At 43.0% G+C, this 18,167-nt stretch overlaps 1 protein-coding gene across 4 annotated transcripts in view; it reads right to left on the bottom strand.

The window, feature by feature from the left end:
• gnmt (glycine N-methyltransferase) overlaps positions 1-18,167 on the bottom strand; it is a 128,351-nt gene that overhangs the window by 85,092 nt on the left and 25,092 nt on the right. The gene's annotated exons all lie outside the window — the stretch shown is intronic.

Below are 18,167 nucleotides of genomic sequence, written 5' to 3'. Positions count from 1 at the left end.
CTTGTCAAAACCAGACAAACTCAGAATTAAAAAAAACACAATGCAAATTGCCTCTTCTATGCTTCTGAGAAATAAGTATGACCCTGAAATTGAAATCTTACCTTGGCACATTCACTAAATGTGCAGTGTAGACATTATGTGTCATTTCTTAAATTTGGTGCCATTGACATAACTAGACCTACAGTAATGTGCAAAAGTGTTAGGCACATATATATAGCTAAGACTTTATCACAGTAATGTAGTAATTTTATGTATTGCCCTGTACTACTTATGCAAAAAAGTTCAAAAATTCATGACGTATGTGAGCATAGATAAACCTGATTCTGATCTAGATTTCTATTGGGGTTTCAGGGTGGGAAAGGGCAGGGAGAGAGGAATCCTTCTTCGGAAAAGGGAGGAGGAGGGAGTGAGAAGCACCAGTGAGACATTCTGTAATGATAATAATCCAATGGTTTGGAATCAAATGACCTTGCCTGGTGTCTCAGGGCTGGGTGTATCTGCACCCACACCACCCCCTGCCCCTGGCACTCCTCTGCTATCTATCCCACGGTGCTTCACCCTCACCATCCCCAGCAGTCTGTGCTCCTGTCAGGTTTATAAACCTGTTCTCTGCTTCACGCTGACAAATACAGTGTTGTACAAAAGTCTTAGGTTCACTATATATATATATATATATACACACACACTCAAGACTTTTGCACGTACTTCAACTTCAAAAAATAATCTAATGTACCAAATTATACATTTCTGCCTGTCTCTATTTCCTCTTCCTTCACCCTATATTTGTTCAACATTACTCCCAGATGACCCAATATTCCTCCAATTAACAAGTGCAAAAAATTGAAACTAGTGCCTTCTTTCCCTGCACCAAACTCCCAGCAACTCTATTCCTTGTCCATCTCATCTTTTCCAATCCCCAACTACTGTTGCAATCTGAACCTAGTGATTCCAGATGAAACCTTTAGCCTTTAGTATTACAGAGTTATCCTGACCAGCTTCTGCAAATTTTCAGTACGTCTGATCTTCAACATCCATCTGTAACCTTGAAGCTTGGCATAAAAGAGAAAGATGCTGAACTGAAAAGCAGATATTTATTATACATCGTTAGACCTCTATGCAAACATAAATATCAGCTTGGCAGAAATTCATTCATTCAGCCTCTGGGCTTTCCTGATTAGGCAAAGAACCGGTCCTATTTGTTTGAGATGTGAGCTGGATTACAAAAAGTTGTACTTGAGCGCAGTGGTGCGCGTTTTCAAGTTTTTGTATCTTCTGCACAATGGGGGGGAGGGAGGGGTGAAGACAGAATGTTCATTAGGGTGGGATCTTTGATTATGCTGGCTGTTTTTCTGAAGCAGAGGCAGAGTTCATGGAGAGGAGCATGGTAGCTGTGATAGACTGAGCTGTGTCCACAACTCTTTAAGATTTCTTGCAGTCTTGGGCAGTGCAGTTGCCAAAGCAAGCTGTTATGCTCCTGGATATAATGTTTTTAATGAAGCATCTATAGAAATCAGTGAGAGTTAATCAGGACATGCCAAATTTATTTAACCTTCTGAGGAAATAAAGGTTAAAGTTTAGGTGACAAGGGAACAGGAAGCAAAGATTTTTGTGATTGTATGTGTCACAACCATGGATTCAGCAGCGCAGTAGATGCGGCAATTGCACTTGTGAATTTGCACTTGTCAGCTAATTGCTATTTAATGGTGATAGTATTTAACTCCACACTTGTCGCAGTGCTTGTCGAGAGTTGGACAGAGCATAGCAACGCTTAGCTTTTGTTTGCATCGGCCTTGTCTGACAAACTGGACTGTCGAGTTAACTCACTCTGAAGACTCGCGGTATTCGTTTAATAATTAGTTGTTCTTTTCAGCCGCAGCGTAGGTTTTGTTTTCCATTTGAGAGTTTTAGTTAACGGCCCTGTTTGGCCTAGTGTTTATTGTTTTCTTTTCCCTTGAACACTGTTCGCATTAAAGTTTTGTGAGTTATCGACCCGCTTCAGTGTCTCTCACTCTGCACTTGGGTCATATATGAACCGCAGTGACAGCAAGTCTCGACCACACACAAAGATGGACCCAACAGAGAGAGAGCAGCTAACTTTGGCCGTGAGATTCATTGGTCAGGTGGGAGACCAGCTACAAGCAATGGCATCTGTTCTCAGTGAAGTTATGGAGTCAATGGGTCAGATAATCTCATGCTGACAAACCCAGTCTCACTTGGAGGATCAGGTATCGTCCCTAGCCGCAACTGTTCAACAGCTCACCGCAGACAATTAGACTCGGGTGTCTGCGATTTCCGCACTCACAGCTGCCATCCCATCAGCAGACAACCCGATTCCAACGCAATTCAGCAGCCTCAGGCCGCCTCAGTCCCACTCCCAGCATCTTGCAGGTCCTCATTTTCTGCTGCCCCGACAATCTCTGCTAATAACGCTCCCACGCCCGGACCAGAGCTGACTCCCGCATTTGGATTCCCACAGACACCCGCGTCCATACAAGAACCGAGTATTCCACCTCCAGGCAGATATTCTGGTGATCCCGATGGCTGCAGGAATTTTATTACCCAATGCAAGCTGACATTCCAAGCCCAGCCGGGTCGTTTTGGTGATGATGCGCAAAAACTGGTGTACATGATCAATCTTCTTGATGGACCTCCACTCAGCCTGCTCATCGTTTTACAGGAGCAAGGGTACCCCACAGTCAGTGTGCAGTTGTAGTCGGAGCACTGCCAGCACTACTCTAAGGAACAAGTCGAAATAAACAAGCTAATTAATTAGGTGTCGCTCAGGGTGATTTGTGTATCTCAGGAACTGCTGATCTCCTGGGATTTTTATGCACAACAGACTCTGAAGTTTACAAAGAATAGTGCCAAAAACAAAGAAACATCCAGAGAATTTGTTTCTGGCACTATTCTTTGTAAACTCCAGAGTCTGTTATGCATAAAAATCGCAGGCGATTCAGCAGTTTCTGAGATACACAAATCATTCTGGGCGGCACCTAATTAATTAGCTTGTTTATTTCGGCTTTTTCCTTAAAGCGGTGCTGGCAGTGCTCCAGCTACCACTACCCACAGCCCAGTCATTTCACCATTTCATGGCGAAGTTAAGGAGGGTTTTTGATCTTCCAGTACGTGGTCAGGGGGCGGTCCATGGACTCTTGGACCTGTGTCAAGGTAGAAGAACAGTGAGAGCCTATGCAGTTAAATTCCGTGCCCTTGCAGTAGAGATGGGTTGGAATGAGAGATCTTTATTCACTACCTTCCAGCGTGGACTGAACGCAGGGGTCCGGTGTGAGACCGCCATCCGGGTCGAGTAGGATAGTCTGGATGACCCGATTAATCTGGCTATTCAAATTGACGACAGGGTGACTGAGTGGCGCAGGGAAAGAATGTTTCAAACTTCCTACGTGCCGCCTGATCACCGTCTTTTCTCGCCCTCTCCCCCTCCCTCAACTGATCACCGTCGTTCCTCGCCCTCTCCCCCTCCCTCACCACCCAGTACCCAGACCACGGGGGAGCCTATGCAAGTGGGGCGCATGCGCCTGTCTCAGGATGGACGAGATCGGCACCGGAGAGCAGGTTCCTGCCGTTATTGTGGTGATCCAGGACACTTCCGGATGGCATATTCCAAGCGTTCCGTAAAAGAGAAAACCCATCAGCAGGGAGGGGAATCCTGACGGGTCGGTTCTCTCTTCAGTCAGCCTCCCCTCATTCTGTAATGCTCGCAGCTTCCTTGTTGTGGAGGTCTCAGACCCATGAATTTAAGGCGTTTATCGATTCTGCTGCAGCCAGGAATCGCATGGACATCTCTCTTGCTCAAAGATGTGGAGTTCCAACTCAGGGATTAAGAGAAAAGATCAACATCAAGGCGCTGGACATTTGACCTCTGGGAGCCAGCAAGATCCATGTTTCCACCCAGCCTCTCCAACAGATGCTCAAAGGCAACCATCAGGAAGAATTGTCTTTCTATATGGTTAATTCACCTGAACTACCACTAGTACTCGGTCTCCCCTGGTTACCCCGACATAACCCACGGATCGATTGGTCTCTGAAGGTACTCCAAGAGTGTGGACCGGCATGCCTGTCAATCTGTCTGGGTCCAGCTCCAGCTCTGTTCCATGAATCTTCTCCTGTGTCAGCTAAGGATGTGGACCTGTCTGGGATTCCGGCTGAATATGCGGATCTCCTTGAGGTTTTCAGTAAAAGAAAGGCCACCACCCTGCCTCCACACCTGCCATATGACTGTGCCATAGACCTCCCACCTGGCACTAGTTCTCCCCAGGGCCAGCTCTTTTCCCTCTCTCATCCTGAAACGGTGGCCATGGAGGAATAACTTAAGGAGGCATTGAGCATGGGGTTTATCCGTCGGCCAACCTCAACAGCAGGAGCGGGTTTCTTTTTTGTGAGCAAGAAACATGGCAAGATCTGTCCCTGCATGGATTATCGGCCCCTGAACAACATCACTGGGGAGAACCGCTGCCCTCTTCCCTTGCTGGCATCTGCACTTGAACATCTCCAGGGAGCCACCATATTTTCCAAAATTGATTTGCACAATGCTTATGTACGGGGTCTGTCTTTTGTTACATTTAAAATGGCAACTTTGTTATGTTAATCTGGGGAATGCGGCTTTGTTGTGCTTTAACGCTGCAGAGAGTTTGCGCTAACAGTTGGTTTTACTTTAAATGAGATAACCAGGTTCTATTAGCCAATGGGTGGTTATGTATCGTTTTGTTTTCGGATGCCATGCTGTATGATATGACTGTGGACTGAGTTTTGGCGGGGAGTCGGAAGAGAGACGAGGAGGACGGCGGACGTGCGGAGATGCTCTGGTCGATCACTCAGGGTGGTCCCGAGCCGTGAGTCGACGGAATTCGGGTGGTCGTCTGACGTCGAATTGAGCTCCAACGGTAGCGCGTGAAGAACTTGGACTTTGGACTTTGATAAGTGTTGGCGCCTTTTTTTTTCATTACTTTCCTCTCTGTATCAAATGTATATTAATGTCATAGAATTAGTAATATCTATAAAGTGTATTTGTTAAAATTTACTGGGTGTGCTGGCTGATGATTGATGTTTGTGATTGATTCGGGCGGCCACCGACCCTGTGGGGAGTGTTGAGGCGGGTGCTGGGCTGGATTTCCCCTAGACATACACGAGCCAATATAACAGAATGTTACACTTACAATCTGATTTGCATAAGAGAAAGGGATGAGTGGAAAACTGCTTTCAACACCTCTAATGGACACTATGAATACCTGCTGATGTCTTTTGGTCTGGCCAATGCCCCTGGTGTATTCCAGGTCTTGGCTAACGATGTGCTCAGGGACATGTTGAACCAGTTTGTGTTTGCATATTTAGATGACATCCTCATCTATTCCTGCTCTCATCAGGAGCATATCCAGCATGTTCGGCGAGTACTCGGATGCCTTCTTGAAAACGACCTGTATGCCAAGCCTGAAAAATGTGTATTCCATAAAGACTAGGTGTCATTTTTGGGCTATATACTTAACCCATCCAGTGTTCAAATGGACCCTGGTAAAGTTCAGGCAGTTGCAGAGTGGCCCAAACTGTCGACAGTCAAACGGGTACAGCGTTTCATGGGGTTTGCGAACTTTTATCACTGTTTCATCGGGAATTTTGGCTCTATTGCGGTTCCAATTAATGCACTCACCAAGAAGACCTCAGCAGGATTTCATTGGACGGACGATGCCTGCCAAGCATTTTCAGAATTAAAGCAACGTTTTACCACTGCCCCACTGCTGCAACACCCAGACCCATCTCAGCCATTCATTGTCGAGGTGGATGCATCTGATGGAGGGATTGGAGCTGTTCTCTCTCCGCGCTCGTCTGCTGATAGCTGGCTACACCTTTGTGCCTTTCTTTCCCGTTGCATGACTCCGGCCGAGAGGGATTACGACGTTGGAACTGGGAGCTTCTGGCCGTCAAGGAGGCCCTGGAGGAATGGCGACACTGGCTGGAGGGGGCAGAGCAACCATTTTTGGTCTGGACAGATCACAAGAACCTCTCCTATATTCAGGATGCTAAGAGACTCAACTCTCGTCAAGCCCGGTGGGCTCTCTTCTTCACACGGTTCAATATCATCATCACTTTTCATCCTGGCAGCAAGAATACAAAGGCCGATGCTCTCTCTTGACAATTCGACGGATTTGAGGACATTGCTGATCCAGAGCCCATTCTTCCTAGCTCGTGTACCGCTGCTCCGTTGATCTGGGGAATAGAGACAGAAGTGAGGGCCGCCCAACAATCAGATCCAGGCCCGGATGTGGGGGCTGTTTGTCTCTGCTGTGGTGCATTCCAAAGCATTGGAATGGGTTCACTCCTCCCATCTGGCTGGACATCCGGGAATTCAACGGACTCAGGAGTTCATAAAAAGACAATTTTGGTGGCCACCTATGTCCCAGAATGTCCACGACTTTGTATCTGCCTGTCCCACCTGTGCTCGGAACAAGGCATCACGCCAGCATCCTGCGGGTCTGTTACGTCCACTGCCAGTGCCCCTGGCCCCACCTCTCAGTAGATTTCATCACCAGTCTGCCCCCCTCTAATGGAAACACCAGCATTTTGGTTGTTGTGGATTGATTTTCCAAGGCTGCTCACTTCATTGCCCTCCCCAAGCTCCCATTGGCTTGTGAGACTGCCACACTCATGGTTCAACATGTGTTCATGCTCCATGGCCTTCCTCAAGACAGAGTGTCTGATCGTGGACCACAGTTCTCTTTCTGCTTTTGGAAGACTTTCTGCTCTCTCGTAGTAGCCACAGCCAGCCTCTCGTCTGGCTTCCACCCCCAATCCAATGGCCAGACTGAGAGAGTGAACCAGGAATTGGAGACAACTCTGCGCTGTTTTGCTTCTTCCAACCCCACGTCCTGGAGCTCCTAATTAGTTTGGACAGAGATTGCCCACAATAACCTCCAATCCTCCTCCACCGGTATGTCTCCCTTTGAATGCCAGAAGGGATTCCAGCCCCTGCTCTTCCCTGATCAGTTCTTTCTGCTGAACAGCTGATCCAGTGCTACAAGCGCACCTGGAGATGAGCCAGGGCTTCTCTGCTGCACACCCAGAAACAGCGTTCCCGGCAGACTGATCGGCTCTGACAGGTAAGGCCATTAAAACCAGGAGAGGAGGTCTGGTTGGCATCAAGGGATCTTCCCCTGAAAGTCGAGAACCGGAAATTGGCACCGCGCTACGTGGGACCGTTTGTAGTGGAAAAGGCTGTCAACAAGGTGTCTTATAGATTGCGTCTACCAGTATCACTGAAGATCCACCCAATATTCCATGTTTCCCAGCTCAAGCCGGTTACTACCTCTCCCCTGGGCCCAGTCACCCCACCTCTCCCTCCTCCCCGCCTGGTAGATGGTTCCCTTATCTATACTGTGTGGCACCTCCTGGCATCTCGCCGGGTACGTTGTAAGGTCCAGTACCTTGTGGACTGGGAAGGGTATGGCCCAGAAGAGCGTACTTGGATCCCAGCGAAGGACATCTTGGATAAATCCCTGATCCAAGGCTTCCAGTAGACACAGGTCTGTGGCGCCTCAGAGGCTGCACCTAAAGAGGGGGGTCCCTGTCACAACCATGGATTCAGCAGCGTAGTAGATACGGCAATTGCGCTTGTGAACTTGCACTTGTCAGCTAATTGCTATTTAATGGTGATAGTATTTAACTGCATACTTGTCGTCGTAGTGCTTGTCGAGAGTTGGACAGAGCACAGCAACGACTCAGCAAAGTGAAAGACACTCTTCCACATCAGCCTGACTGTCATGTGGCTATCATAATGTTTCCATCATATTTTGACTGATGTGTTGTATGTTCCTGTGCCGGTGGTGTAGGGCATCTGCACCGGACTTTGGAACAAGGCCTGGGCTTGAATCCGGCCAGCTCCACTCGTTCCACTGCTGAGCTGAGCGTCAAGCTAGCAACTCTGCCTCATAAAGCAGACAAACATTAAAGACGTAGCATGGTTGCTGCCCGATGCATCAGACTGGTTCAGGGAGGAACTATCTATCGTATGTTCCAGGAGCACAAGCTGATGAGTACAAATAAGCGAGGTATGAAGTATTCAAACAAACTCCAGCTGTTTTTGTTCATATTGTACAGTACTTGCCCTGATTTTTGCATTTAAAAACTAGGTCAAATCTTGCATATGTATTGGTTGAAATTGGGTTGTCTGGAGCTCTATTTTTTGCATTTCTTACATAGAGTGCACAGTGTATGTGTGAAAATCTTCAAAAATAAAGCATAGGTCATCTTTCATTTAATCAGGGGATGCAAATGGATCATGTCAGCAGAGAATATAAGTGCAAATCTCCGGAGGAAGAGGGGAATAATTTTACTCCATCTTAAAGACCAACTTTGTGTTTGACTGCATCAAGTCGTGCTTAAGAGCCAAGGATGCAAATCTTACTTCAGAAAGTGTCCTACCTAATACAATTAATGAGCTTGCAAATGACGTGAAAATTGTTGGCACCACAAACGATCTGTGGGGGGGAGGGAAGTGAGATTAACAAGAGAAATTAAATTGAAAATAATTCCTATCTCCACCCCACTCCCGCCCAACAGATGCTGCTCAACCCACTGTGCAGATTGTTTGTTCCAGATTCCAGAATCTGCAGTCTCTTGTGTCTCCATAGAAACTGATAATAGTGTTAAATGAGGAGGCTACAAGATGACTTTGAGGTAAACAGGATGGACAGAGCAATAGCAGAGGGAATACTTTATTATACTTTATACTTTATTGTCACCAAACAATTGACACTAAAGCGTACAATCATCACAGCGATATTTGATTTTGCTCTTTGTGCTCCCTAGAGTGCAAATCGATAGTAAATATTAAAAATTTAAATTATAAATCATAAATAGAAAATAGAAAAGGGAAAGTAAGGTAGTGCAAAAAAACCAAGAGGCAGGTCCGGATATTCGGAAGGTACGGCCCAGATCTGGGTCAAGATCCGTTCAGCAGTCTTATCACAGTTGGAAAGAAGCTGTCCCCAAATCTGGCCATACGAGTCTTCAAGCTCCTGAGCCTTCTCCCAGAGGGAAGAGGGACGAAAAGTCTGTTGGCTGGGTGGGTCGTGTCCTTGATTATCCTGGCAGCACTGCTCCGACAGCATGCGGTGTAAAGTGAGTCCAAGGATGGAAAATTGAATAATCCTGGGAGGACTAACTAGGGAAGAGTGTACACTATAAATGGTAGGGCCCTAGGGAGAATTGGGGATAAAGGGACCTTTGTGTACGAATCTGAGGCTTCTTGAAAGGGGCAGAAGAGATACAAAAGAAGAATAAAAATGTATTGCGATAATTGCCTTCAGAATATAATACCTGGAAAATCTTGATACAATCTTATAAAGTACACTCAACCAGAGCTGGAGTACTTAATATGTCCACTTCTGGTTACCACACTATAGGGAGAATGTGATTGCACTAGAGAAGGTACAGAAAAGATTCACCAAGATGTTGCTTAGGATGAAATGTTTCAGTTGCATAGAGAGACTGGATAAGCTGAGTTTCTTTTCCATGTTGCAGAGAAAGCAAAGGAGAACTTGAGAAAGGTGTATAAAATTACAAGGGACATAGATAGTATAGATAGAGAGGAAATTGTTGAATGATATATAGGTAAGTGTGCAGGAAAATTTTCCCCAAATCATAGGTGCCTAAAACCAGAAATGATAGGTTCATGGTTAGAGGTAAATTTAAATTAAGATGTTTTATTGATATCACATGCTGAGGTACAGTGAAAAGCTTGTTTTGCATGAGATCATTTTCATTGTGTCAGTGCATTGAGGCTAAAAAATGGAACTGAGGTAAAAGTTTAACATTATCTCAAAGAATGGCAGGGCTGACCCAAAGGACAGCTTCTTCTATGCTCTCATAATAACCCCTAAAGATAGATAAAACTTTCAGCATCAGAGAGAGCTCATTATTGTTTACTAACATTTGCCGGAGTCAGACAACTGCATTTGTGATGGCATTAGGTTTGCTGACCCCGAAGTTCTAAACTCAGGCAAAAACCTTAAACCCCATCGTATATGAATAGCCACGAGTACCGTCACTAAAGGAAGGGTATACTGTAACTACCCAATCTTCAAAGACCAGTTTACTTCCTTGTTTTTTTTTCTCCACACTTAGTTTAGCCACTGTTCGAGCAGTGGATCTCCTCTTCTTACCAAGAAGATACTTCCAGCTTATAGAACATAGTTTATAACACAGTTCATTTGTTTTCAGTGGTACACTTTTTAAACCCACACAACATGCTTAAAACACATTTAAAACCCATTGAGGATTTCAATCTTAAACATTTCCAAATTATGAACCATTTCAAAAACATAAGCATTTCCTAAACACAAAATATTTCTTAAACATAAATCATTTCCAAAACACAAACAGAACTCCTATAAACTAAGAAACATACCAATGGGTTGCAGATGATGAATCGTTTGTCGCAAAAACCAAAGCTGGAGTAATGGATTATATTTCACCCCATATTTCTTCCGTTGTTTCATGGTGTTCTTTACCCCATTCCTAATTATCTTGAACTGCTCTCTACATTTATACCCTTTTCTTCCCACTTGGGTGACTTCACATGCATATGATATTTCCTCAGATATCCTTTTAATACAAATGATTCAACAGCTTTTTTGGAGACGTAGGCATCAGCTATGGCTATAACTGCTGTGAAGCTAACTTCCCTGAGTACATAAAACTCCAACATTAATAGGTCAGTTATTGATATGTCAAATTACATTATCCATCTGTTTTGCAAGCTTCCTTGAACTAAGCAACTTGAGAGTCAGCTTGTCTGAAAGAGGCCGAATTAAACAACTCATTGCTTTGTACTGCATCTCAAGCAGTAATAAAGTAGGTATAGTGAGAGAGCATCTGCTTTTACAGACAGTGTCTGTTAAGCTGCTCTATAGACAATACTTGGTTTTAACTTCAAACTGATTAATGCTTTCCATTTGCATTTTAAGAACTGAAGTCTGACTCCCATTTATGACTGGAAACTAACAAAGCAATATTATTTGGAAGTTTATTTACATCTGTTTCTGATCTTACAAGTAGCAGATGCTGTGTTTAGAAAGCCAAGAATAGCAATCAATCAAGGGATCCACTAGCCAACGAGTGAATATTCATCACACATTTAAGCTTGAACCAAGATTCTGTCCACAATATAAATTGGCTCAGCTCAAACTTTATCAAAAGCCAACTGTTGGTTATATAGTAGGAAATTCTGAAGCACGAGCTTAAGACCTCTGATAAGTATCCATACCCAATTAAGTTTTATTTAAGATCAGCTTTAAAGCATGACTATATTTCTCTGCTGGGCAGAATCCTTCCATGAGTTTGAGGATCAGTAAGTATACAGGTAACAGAATATCCCTCTAAAACTGTATCACTTTACATTCTCCAGACCACGTGCTACTTTTTGAAGATATGTTTAAGACTGAAGCAATGTTACCTTTTATTCTGTATTGATTTATGCAATATAGATATCACTAACACAATTGGCATTTACAATCTTTTTTTCTAAATGTCTCTGATTTGAATGGCTTGTATTTTAGAATTAGCCATTTTGGTGTTTGTAGGGTTACACATTGGCCAGAGAGACCAACGCAGATTTCCCTTCCTGAAGCATATTTCTGAACCAGATTGTTTCATGCTCACTATCATCAGTACTAGCTGTTTGCTTCCAAATTTGTTGAAGATTTGATCAGATTATTGTCACATACACTGAGGCACAAAAAAGCTCATGGAGCAAGCGATATTTATATTAGTAAATATAGCATAAATAGACAACAAATGTAAAACAGTAGAATAATACAGAGATTGGAATGCAATCTGAATTACTGCAGAAATACTGAAGTGACAATGAAGTAACAGAGAGAGAGAATTAAGAATGTGAGCATTTGCCATGGTGGGATTTAAACTCAAGCTTCTGAGTCAATGGTTTAAGCCTGTATAAACTAGTCTGGTAATGTAACCTTTATTCTACCATACCCTTTTCTCAGCAGTGGGTAGGATAAGTTCAGGTTCATGATTGCGAGACCGAAAGAGGGGATGTTGGAAATATTCAGTGGGCCAGGCAGCATTCATGGAGAAAGAAACAGCAATTTTCAGAAGTTAGTGTCCTATACTGTTAGTGGCTTTGAGAGATAAGCTAAAAGAAGATTTAGATGTTCCAAACTAATCTGCCATCATTCCTATATGAACACAAACCTTATGGGAATGGCAGTTTTTCCTAAGAAATAAGGCACAAGAAGTCTCCTCTTTAATCACAAATACACTAGCAATATTAGCAAATTGGAGAATCAGACTTTGTTGACTATTTTTGCTATATTTCTATTTGATACCCAAATCTTCGGTTTTGACCACAGTAGTTCCTAATGGTGGATTTGTATTGACTTGAACCTTACATGTGCAGACACAAGATTCACACTCACATGTGATTTATTAAATTCTGTAAATTACAAGAAAATAATTAACAATGAGGCTGGGTTATCAGCATCTACATCTGTACTTCCAAGCTCTCCTTGGACAGTTTGTTCCTGCTGTGGTCTGTCTTTTCAGGCTATCTGATTGCACTTGGTTTAAATTCCTCTTGGTTACTAATCTGCTGTCCTCATGTTGAATATGTGTGACAACTCACAATTACCCTGCTCTCAAATCCTCACTTTGCTTTGCTAATTGGGCATACACACCTCCCCTCATCCCACTCCTCCAGCAGAGTTCTGATCTCCTTGACAATCACTCAGCCCCTGTCATCTCCACATAATGACAGTATGATTTTGAGCTGGCTCATCTTTGTTCACAAGTCTTGAAAGTTATATATGGGCAACTGAATATATTGATGGCTATTTTAACACTCTCTGTTCTGGAGCATTTGGGCAGGTAATTATACAGCTGAAGATCCTTATTACAGTTAACAGAACAGTAAGACATACTTGCTTTCCACACATCTCACAATTCTTTCACCTTTACCTCACTTAGCCAAGCTGTTCATCGTGGTCTTCAATGTTCTTCCACACAGTTTCAGAGGGGTTAACTGAGTCCAAAAAATTGGATTAATACATTAAAAAAACGTTGAGCTGCTTGGGCACATTGAAGAAGAAAGGACAGTGATATTATTGACAGATAGGTGATTCTGAAGTGATTTGACAGACTGGATTAGAACAAAAACAAAAGTCAAATTCGAATTTGTTGCCATGCACAGATGTCATGTAAAGCTTACCTGCAGCAGCATCACAGGCACAGAGCATCAGGTAAGCAGCATTCACAGGAAACACACAAATTGTACACCATTTTTACAAAAAAGAACACAGTTAGGATAAAAAAAAACAAAATTAATTTTAGTGCAGAGATCAAAGCGTTGCTAAACTGCAGTGATTTGGTCCGTGCCAATTGCTTCAAGAAATGAACGATTAAAAGGAGGTAGCTGTTCTTGAACTTGGTGGTGTGGGACTTCTAGCTTCTGTGCCTCTTGCACAATGGTAGCTGTGAGATAGCAGCTTGGCCCGGATGGTGGGGATTTTAGATGATGGATGCTGCCTTCTTGAGGCAGCACCTCCTATAGACACTATTGATAGTGGGAGGTATGTGCTAGTGATGCAAGGGGCTGACTCCACTACAATCTGCCCCTTCATACGTTCCTATGCGTTCAGGTTGCCATAGCAGACCATGATGCATCCAGTCAGGATACTTTCAATGGTAGATCAGTAGAAGTTTGTTATGTTTCAATATTAAGAACATACAAATTGTCCTTAACCTCCTAAATAAAGGCGCAAGTTGCTTGTTTTGGATCTGTGTAGTGGGTCCAGAATGGGCCATGCAATATGTTAATATCCAGTAACTTAAAGTTATTGATTCTATCCATTGCCGATTCCCCGATGTAGACTGATGATTGTTCCTCCCACCTCCTTCAATAGGTGCATTTAATGCCAGATAAATGTATACATTATACGTCCTGAAATTCTTTTTTCCTTCTTCCCCTTCTTGAAAATTACTGATTCAGATTATTTTATTATCATGCACACCAGGATGCATTGAAATTCCTTTTTTACATGAAGGTCATAGAGGGGGTCTTTGTGTGTTAAGCCTGCACCCTGAACCTGGTTTTCAGATGGGGCCCTGGTCACCCGCTTAGTTACGCCTCAGTTAGGGATATCGCACAATAAGAATCTCTTGCATACCAGGGGTAAGTTTCTTAAACAAGTGGGTTTATTCAGGTATTCAGGCCCTGTTGTAGTGTACACTGGGAAACACTTCAAGTAATGGTCACTGATCCAAAGAACTTCTGCCAGCTTATAGTATTTGTGTTACAATCGCTGTGAGTGCATTTCTCAATTTCATTAGTTGCCCACTCTTTCTTTGCACAACCTGATCTCTGCTTTATCTCTGCAGGGATTGCCTCTAACTGCGTGACAGATGGGACCTTTCCTTCCTTTAACTGGCAGTTATTTCCTCCATTTTCCCTGCCAATGGATGCACTAATTTATGGTCTTGCCCTTCTGCTGTGACTCAACTTATCTCATGATCAGTTCTCTTGAACTTAGTTATGTTCCAATCCCCGTTTATTTATGTCTGCTCCAGTTAGCTGTGACATGTAATATAAACATTTCTCTGATGCAAGTAGTACTCTGTTTCTTCTACATAACCTTTAAGCCTTTTATTTTTCTATTATTCCTTCCTAAGTTTTACTTAAGTTGACCATTTTACGAACTTTCCCAATTTTCTTATAATTCTGATATTTCTGCTTCAATGGCAATAATAAATAACACAGAGGGCCAGTGCAAGTGCTGCATGCTGGATTGATTTCAACATTTAAGAGAAGTTTGAATAGATACATGAATGGTAGGGATAGGGAGGGCTATGCTCCTGCTGCAGGTAGATGGGATTAATGAGTTTAAATGGTTCGGTCCAGGCAAGAGAGGAAGAAAGACCTGTTTCAATGCTGTACTTTTCTGTGACTCTTAACAATGAATACAATGATGAGCACAAAGCAATAGATGGTTGAAAGACTGTAGTGCAATGATACCAAGATTGGGTACTGAGAGGATATTGCATCCAATTGTCACGTACCCCGCGACAGGTTAAAGAACCAGCAGAAGTGGAAAACACTTTGGAGTCCAGTATTGCTATTAACTAATGGTATTTATTAGTAACTACGCAATACAGTAATATAAATGCAGATAAATCAAACAGGTTAGCAATGATTATATAGAAGTAAGTGTGGAAGTATATGAAAACCAAGCTTCTTCAAATCTAGGGGTAAATAGATAGTCTTATGATGATGAATAAAGTTCAGTTCAGTTTGTGGTATTGAGTTGAGTAGTGATGGAGAGAGAGAGAGAGAGAGGGGGAGAGGTTTGAGTCTTCAGGTGATGCCGTCGATCTTTCCGTTGTCCTCCAAAATCCTTTAGAAGTCACCGACTGTGACCACAACAAAGGGGACCATTCTTCTGTAGTGGAATTATCAACCCAGGCGAGGGTTGGACACACAAATAACTCCGCCCCCCCCCCACCCTGTCACGCCATTTTCACATTGTGAGAGCCACTGATCGATCCACCTGATCGGTCCTCCAAAACCCACTTTTTCTGTGGGCACAACAAAGCTCATTCAGTGTCCAAAACCATGTGCTTCCAGATCTATCATCTGACCTTCTACTTATCTCCCTGTGCTGAATACCAGCTGTCTCTCAAACAGCTCCTCCCTTCTCTTTCTGTGAGAATTTCCAAGCAGACAGTGTCCTTGTAGAAAGTATAAACATGTTGTGAGCAGTCTTCGCCCAGCTCTCTTTCTTTCTTTCTCTCTCTTTTTAACAAGGTGTTTGTGTTGGGCACCTCTCTCTCTCTCTCTTTTCAAAAGCACAGTTCATAGGGGTAATTCAGGACCCCGTCACACAATGAGGTGTGCTAGAAGTAGTGGAACATGGATTTAGAATAATGATTTTGCCAGTTTAAGTTTAAGAGGAATCTTCTCTCTGATAGTCATGACTTTTCTGAATTCTCTAACCCAGGGAACTATGGAGATGGAGTCAATGAATATATTCAAACTATTTTGAACTGAGGTGAGCCAAGTTATGTGAAGAGAGCATGGGAGTGGTATTGAGGCTTACAATGGCTCAGCCATCATCTTATTGAATATCAGAGCAGACTGAAGGGGCCAGTACACCTACTCTTTCCCCTCATGCTTAACTTTTATTTTTAATTTTTTTCTGACTGCCCTCATTAAACAATTAAATAGACAGCTCCAAAGCACGGTTTACCTGTACAAACTTGGTCTCCACCCAAATACAGACATTCCCATTGTTCCCTCCACTCCTCCTTCTTTCAACACCCTAAAAGACAATTTGTCTTTTCTCCTCTGCATCAAATCCTACAATTACATTCTAACTACTATTCACAATTAAAATGTCAGGAAGGGAGTGTTCAAGACTACAATGAAATAAGACCTTTGCAGTCAAAATTCTAATGATTCCCAAGCCTCTGGAGGAAGATATGGCTGACACCCTATTTTGACATTGTGACCTCTTGTGGAGCAGCATCCCTTCACCTACCTTGTCCAGCCCTGAATGAATACTGTATATTTTAATAGAATCACCTCCCGCAAATTGCAAGTCCATCCAGCCTATTTTCCCCTCGAAGGCCAAATCCGCCATCCCAGGAATCAATTTGGTTCGCCTTTGCTGTGCTCCTGATATTGTAAAGATTTCCTTCCGAAGGTTGACTTACCAAACCTAGACACAACATTCCAGGTGCAGTCCAACTCAGAGAGTTTCATTGTGGAAGCAGGGTCTCTGACCCACTGAACACACTGGCTATCAACCATTTATATTAACCTTACATTGATCACAGTTTTTAATCTCTGCACAACTCCCCTCCCCCAGATTCTACCACACACAGTGAGCAATTTACAGCAGCTAATTAAGCTACCAACATGCATGTTTTTGGGATGTAGTAGGAAACTGGAGCATCAGAAAGAAACCAACATGGTCAAAGGGAGATTCCACACAGAGAGAACCAGAGGTCAAGATTGAACCTGGATCACTGGAGCCACAAGGCAATGGATCTACCAACTTCAATCCTGCTCTGCCTTTGAATGTGTGCTTAAATGTACATGAGTGCAAATGGATGTCAGCACCTGAGGTTGTGCTTGAATGAGTTTGTTTGCCTATGTATATGTGTAATGTGTGTACTTTTCAGTGTGTGCAAGACAGTAGATGTAAGTGTAAGAGACTATGTACAAGAGTGTACGTGTTCCCTTGATTGAACACCTTTTTTGCAAAACAACTCTGTTCAGTTGAAAACAAACCCTGAACTTCTGGTGGACTGCCACTTTAATTCCCTGTCCTACTCTCAGTCTGACTTCTGTTCCTTCATCTCCATTATTGCTTCATTACCGCTGTATGTAAACTCGAGGATTAGCATCTCAGCTACAGACTGCAGGACTCAATAACTAACAATTTCAGGTTAACACCCATTTTTTTTCTCTCTCTCTCTCTCCCAATGGATGTGACTGCACTGCTGTTTCAACTATTTCAACTGTGTCTCAGAAAGGCAACATCCATTATTTATTAAGAACCTCCAGCACACAGGGCATGACCGTTTTTCATTGTTACCATCAGGTAGGAGATACAGAAGCCTGAAGACACACACTCAGCAATTCAGGAACAGCTTCTTCCCCTCTGCTATCTGATTCCTAAATGGACATTGAAGCTTTGGACATTACCTCACTTTTTTTTTAATATACAGTATTTCTGTTTTTTGCACATTAAAAAAATCTATTCAATACACATAATTGATTTACTTGTTTATTTATTATTATGTTTTGTTTTATTTATTTTTCCTCTCCCTGATAGATTATGTATTGCATTGAACTGCTGCTGCTAAGTTAACAAATTTCACATCACATGCTGGTGATAATAAATCTGATTCCGATTCTATTTCTTTTGTTTATTTTCTGTCCCTAGCTTCTTTTGTTTTAAGAGTAGTTTTTGCCTGACTCCAGTCTATCACAGAAACTCCCTTTCTTCTCGCCATCTGTCCCATTCTCTGCAACTTACAACATGCCTGTTCTTTTTTTCCACACTTTTCCATTTCTGATGTTGAGTCCTTGACCTGAAGCATCAGTTCTGATTTTAGGTGCTCCTGGTATTCTGCTTTTT

Source organism: Mobula birostris, chromosome 2 (genome assembly GCF_030028105.1).
Source record: "Mobula birostris isolate sMobBir1 chromosome 2, sMobBir1.hap1, whole genome shotgun sequence".
Lineage (NCBI taxonomy): Eukaryota > Metazoa > Chordata > Chondrichthyes > Myliobatiformes > Myliobatidae > Mobula > Mobula birostris.
Note: the sequence above shows the minus strand (reverse complement) of the source record. Positions and strands in the feature narration are given on the sequence as shown.